This window comes from Bos mutus, chromosome 6 (assembly GCF_027580195.1).
Source record: "Bos mutus isolate GX-2022 chromosome 6, NWIPB_WYAK_1.1, whole genome shotgun sequence".
NCBI lineage: Eukaryota > Metazoa > Chordata > Mammalia > Artiodactyla > Bovidae > Bos > Bos mutus.
In genome coordinates this window covers 30,172,183-30,178,182 of record NC_091622.1, presented here as the reverse complement: position 1 = coordinate 30,178,182, position 6,000 = coordinate 30,172,183, and the positions used below count along the sequence as shown (strand labels likewise).

The 6,000-nt window shown below is 41.2% G+C and overlaps 1 protein-coding gene across 7 annotated transcripts in view; it reads left to right on the top strand.

Annotated features, from left to right (window-relative positions):
* Positions 1-3,525: 3,525 nt before the first annotated feature.
* PDLIM5 (PDZ and LIM domain 5) overlaps positions 3,526-6,000 on the top strand; it is a 230,660-nt gene continuing 228,185 nt past the window's right edge. For 2 of the 7 annotated variants that reach the window (XM_005907865.3, XM_070372140.1), the window contains exon 1: positions 3,540-3,763. The gene's annotated coding sequence lies outside the window, so the exon portion shown is untranslated. Of the gene's footprint in view, positions 3,764-6,000 lie in introns of all 7 variants that reach the window. The other 5 variants (XM_005907869.3, XM_005907868.3, XM_005907861.3 and 2 more) reach the window with 4 other exon arrangements.

The window sequence follows — 6,000 nt, the reverse complement described above, 5'->3', positions numbered from 1 at the left end:
TTTTAGTTCTGGCCCTTCTCCCAGGGCTCTGTAGTAAGCTTTAGAAGACAGTATGCCTCTCTCCCTAGATTACCCAATGTTTCTTTAGGTATTAGAATAGTTAATACTTCCTCTCCATCCCAGATTTTAAACATTAAATACTCATACCTATGAGTGGTTTATTTACCTTTCAGAATTAGGACTTAGAAGATAAATTGACTTAGAGTAATATAGGAATTTTTTAAATACTGGCACTTTATGGGGTGCAACTATAAAAACTCATCACGGCCATGCCATCTTGTAATTTAAAGTTTCTGTTATTTTTGAAGTACTGCAAGAGGAATTCTGAGTCATATATTGGATAATTAAAATGTTAGAGCAAACATTTATACATGGAGGTAAATACTGTGTTCAGATGGAATATTCTTAAAAACTCTTCCTGCTAAATTCATCTTTGGATCTAATTTCCTTTTCTAATTTTAGCTTTTTGTGTACTGGTTTTGAAAGAGTGAGGCTGTTAATATTTTTGTGTGTGTGTGTGGTGAGTGCTTCATTGCTTAGCCCACAGTGTTAATGCGGTTAAGGACATTGGTCTGATTTCCCAATGGTTCAGTAATCTTCCTGTAGTCTGTAGTCATGGACTGTCCTCCAAACCATGACCAACCATTTCATAGATGTTAGTCATGAGGGAGACAGAAAAGGGGAGTCGGTTTGGCTCAGTGTCAATTCATTCTAAAACAAATTAAGGCACATGCCCTACCAGATGCGGTTCAGGAGTTTTGCCTTCTTTTATTTAAAAGTAATTCAGCCTTTATTCAGGGCTTCCCAGGTGGCGCTACCATAATTTGCTACAGATTATGCCTCTATGGCCCTCAACAGTGTTAGTTGCTATAGTTTTCCATCTTCTTTCTCTGGTCTTTAAGTTGGATGGTTTACTGAATTTACTGAGATGCAGTACGTTGAGATGAAAAGGACGTAGTTTTTCAAGTCAGACCCCTCTGCTCTACTTCTTTCACTAATTAGTTGTGTGCCCTTGGTTATTCTGAATCTCCAACTTTCTTTCTTTGAAAAAAATAACTATATGGTTGTAAGTATTAAATAATATACGTAAGGTAAGAAATAGTATATGCATAATAAATGCTAAAGTTCTCTATTTATCTTTTGTGATACATAAAATCTAGTCAGTCAGGAAAGTTTTATATAGTTACCAGTTATTTAACACTTTCTTGATGCCAAGCATGCTGTATATATATGCAGTTTATATATGTGTGTATATAGTTTATATATATAATATGTATATGTAGTATATATATATAATCTCTACTTCTCATGATAACTTCAAAATGTAATTTATAATTATTTCTTTTAAAATGAAGAAACTGTGATGAGTTGCTATCTGGGGTGCATGGTTATCACCAAAGCACAGTTTACAGTAAATTGGGTGTACAAGGATATTTCTAGGGAAGTGATTTTTAAGTATTATAGTTGAATGACTACCTGGATATGAAAAAAAAAATCCAGGTAATCATTTTACGAAAAATTTTTTGTTTGTGAAAAAAAAAAACAGACTCTTGGGGCCCACTGGCAAGGATCCTGGATCTGGAGGCCAGTTTTAACAAGTTGCCTGAGCCATTTTGATGCAGTTGGCACTTTGGAGAACACTTGGATAAATATCAGCCTATGTATTCTACTTGAATTTGGTTCATTTCCACAACACCCCAGACTTTAAACTGTGGTAGGAGGAGAAAGAGGATTCAGAGGTAGGCTATCTATAGGCTAACACTGATTTGCATAGGTAGGTAACACTCCCAGCTCTTCACCGCCTCAAGATGCTTATCTTATAGTGATACCTCTACACATTGTCTGCATTTCTTGATGTCTTTAGTCAACCTGGTTTCATTCAGGATCAAATTAATTGTATTAGCAGCAAACAGATGAGGAGGAGCAGAGAGAGGACCCTTACAGGGTAATTCTAGCCATTGCCCTGTGGAAGTGTTACCAGCTGCAATCTCTTGAAACCTCAGTTTTCTTGACTATATATATGACATTTGTCTTATAAAGTTAGAAGAATTATTAAGTGTAGTAAGAATTTTTACAGTTTTAACAAGTTGCCTGTGCCATTGGCAACACTGCCTAGCGTATGGCAACCCACTCCAGTGTTCTTGCCTGGAGAATCCCAGGGACCGGGGAGCCTGGTGGGCTGCCGTCTATGGGGTCGCACAGAGTCGGACACGACTGAAGCGACTTAGCAGTAGCAGTAGCAGCAGCGTATGGTAGGTGTTTGTAAGTGGCAGCTATTGTTATTGTTTATTTATTTATATATTTTGGGAGGGAGATGTCAAACATGACAACAAATATTAAAGCACTCTGTAAACCAGTTCACACTAGAAAACCCTTCCCTCCAATATAATCTTCCAGAGAATGTGATGAAAACTATGGACTAGTGCTGTCCAATGAATATATAATAATGTCAGTCAACATTGGTAATTCAAAATATCTTAGTATCCACATTAAAAAACAGCAAAATTAAGTTTAATTGCATGTTTAACAAATATAAAAATTTTACCACTTCAACATGTAATCAACATAAAATTATTAATGACATTTTATATTATATTTGTCATAATAAGTCTTCAAAATCCATTTCCATTGTAGCACAATTTGGACACGACGTTTTCAGTGATAAAGAGAAATGTACTCCTATCCAAACACCAAAGTTGTTTTTAACGGAGGCATGTTACCCTACTTCAGTTTTTAAATTTAAATTAAACATACATAAAACAAAAAATTCAGTGCTTCAGTCGCAGTAAATAAATTTCAAATATCAGTAGCTACATGTGATAAGTGTTTACCAGTTTGGACAGAGCAGTTTTGGGTGTTCTCTAGAATTTTGTTTGCACTTCTTGGGGACCCACGGACTCCATCAGCCTTGCTTTACAAGTTCCATGGTTAAGAACTGTCCTTTTCACATGTTATAAGCCAATTTACAGTTCAAAACAAGCCTAAAAGTTACTTTCTCTTATGTTCACTGAACGTTATTCAAATTTGCTCATGAATAAATCCCTTGGGCTAAATCAAGCACCTTTATAGAAACTGGAAAGTGGACTATTGATCTGGATTTAGAAAAATAAGCTGAGGTTATAATGGTTGAACCACCTTTGGCCGCTGCTCTTAAACACGGTCTTCTGGTTTGACTAGAGGATTTAACTTCTAGATATTAAAGTTGCTGATTTTCCCTTTCCTAACAGGTCAACTTTAAAGTCTTCACTTCTCCGGGCACATAAAGCTTGCTCAAAAAACCAGGCAGTGGCCGCTGAACTTGCATAGATACGGATTTATCCAAAGCCCTCTCCTATTTTTAGCCAAAGCAACTGCTTGCCAATTCAGTTTCTGGAGAGAAAAATGCATCCACGACAAAACAAACAGGCAGAGCGGACCATTGTCAGGTACTGCTCAAAACCCCCTAAGACTGGTCCCACCGAAACTCCGTACTGCAATTGTCTTTCCGCAGCAGCTTCGACTCGCTGCAGTTAGCCCTCAGCTAGGTTCACCCGCAGCCTTCTCTCAGCTCCCCGCAGCTCTGCGGGTCCGGGGCGTGGCCAGGAGCGGAGGGGGTGTGTCCTGGTTCGGGGGCGGGGCCGGTGTGTGTGTGTTGGGGCTGGAGGGGGGGGCGGGGCGGGAGCCAGGAGGCGGAAGTTCCCGCGGGCTGTGGAGAAGGCGCAAGCACCGCGAGTCACTTGTCAGCGCTCGTCTGATTCGGAGGCATCGCGGCGCCGCACCCGAGGTGAGTGGCCGCTGCCTGCAGGGGATGCGCGTCTCGGAACCTGGGTAGGGAGGAGGGAAAGAAGGAATCGCCGTGCACTGAGAGCTTGGCCAGAAGTCCTGCTTAGGGAGAGACGGTGGTGCGCCTAGCGCTGGGAAGCTTCTCAGGTGTTTGCTGGACGCGGATCTGCGGAGGTGGAGAGTGGCGTGGGAAGAGGACTACCGGGGAAACGGCGGTGCGGAAGCGGGCTCCAGGCCGGAGAAGGGGCACTAGAGCGGGGACGGGCTGGGACTAGCACGGCTAAGGCAGGGGCGCAGGAGTCGGGCGAGGGCGGGCCACCATCCGGGTGCCGAGCGCGTCTGGGTACCCACCTTGGAGTCTGATACTCGCGTCCTGCGCAATCTCCTGGAGGTGTGGAGAGGAAGCGGGGCTAATTTTTATTTGCGCTCACTCTACTGAGAAGCATTTATTTCACGCTCCACCCCCCCCCCCCCCCCGCAACATTTAGGATTGTGTAACCTGTTAGGGGAATAAAGTTTGTTTAAAAAACAGATCTGCGTCCAGGAATAAAGCTTGTTTAAAAAACAGATCTGTCGTAAACGCCAGATTTATTAATGCTTGCGTACTTGTTGGGGCTTTTTTAGGCAGTGCCTCTAATTCGTTTGACAATAAGTGGAAAAAGGAAGGGCGTATGGATAGGGCAGAGCTTGGAAAGAAAATTGGTGGCTGCGCTGGGCAGGGCAGGTCTAGGGTGTGATCGCCAGATCCTATCCCAAGTCCGCCTTCCTGACCACGAGGACGTTGGAACCCGCCTGCCTCGGAAACAGCCGGCTCGGGAACCTTATTTGGCAAACAGGGCTAGGCGTGAACCTCTCTGCTGGGAAACTGTCTCGTCGGCTACTTTCATCCGCTGCTTGTGGCTTTCTTTCTTTCACTCTACCTCCACAGTCTCTCAATCTGGGGAGAAAAAGAATCTCAAGATACATCTTTAATTTCAGACCCATCTCTGAGCAATTCATCACGAATTCTTCTTTCCAGTCTTCCCATTCACTGAAGAAGTTAGGATAGAAGTGTGGGAAATACCAAGCTTCCTAGAGCGAAAACATTGTTTGGACTTTCCCTAAAAGAAACTCCAACACTATACAGAAGTTCCAACATTTCCTACTTATTTGAAAGAAGAAAGGCTGCTCAATATTTCCTGCCTCCTTGGTAATTTAGGAAGAGTTTGGGCACTAATAACCAGACCTGGAAAAGGCCAATAATATAACTGTTGCTTTGACTTCTATTTCAAGTCACATGAAACTAGCAAAGGGAGGGAAACGGCACCGACTGGAAATGAACTGACACTGGTTCTGTAGTGTGGGTGTGAACTTGCCAGTTCTAGAGATTTTAATAACAAATGGGGGAAAGCAGGAAAGGAACTCCCAAGTAAAGAGAGTTGCAGGTACATGGATTAATATATGAATTAAATACATTTTCTTGTAGGGAACAATGGGATTAGGAAAGTTGAGCCTAACTTTCACGTTCTTCTTTTGAGGAAAAGTTAAAGATTAAAAAAAAAAAGGATGGGCATATTGCCTGTGAAATATCTGTTGGCTCTATACACTTTTGATAAATATTGTGTGCCATCATCCAAATAGTCCCTCTCTACAAGTTCTCAGAAACGCTTTTATTATAGGGAGAAAGCAATTATGTATATTGGGTGGTTTAGTCGCTAAGTCCCGTCGTGTCCCGCTCTTGAGACCCCATGGATTGTGGCTCCTTATTACCTCCTTAATGTCCATTTTTCACCTGTATCTAATAGTTTGATGTCTGGTTTGGCCTTTTCATCTTTTTGGCGCCTGTTACATTAGTACTAGTTTTGTTGCCTAGTAGTTCAGTGAACTACTATGCTTGGGGAGAAGCTTTCTCTTTTTCTCTGGTAGATGTAGTGCAGATTTTCACTGAATTTTCTTTAAGAACTTAGACTTACTTGAAAATTTTGCCTCGTTTTCCCCATAGGAGAAGATGGAATCTGCCTGCTTTTAATACTCCCAGTTATTCAAATATCTATATCTGCCACTATTAATTGATGTGTGGAGTAGAAATTTTGAATATGTTAAAAAAAATGAAATATTTTAGGACAGGTAATGATTTGGTTAAACAACACAGATTTTTCCAAGGAAGTGGGTCTTAAGCAGCTTTTTTTTTAATGTGGTTTTAAATTATTTATTGTTATATTATTAATATTTTAAAGAAGAAAATAGTACATTTCTTAG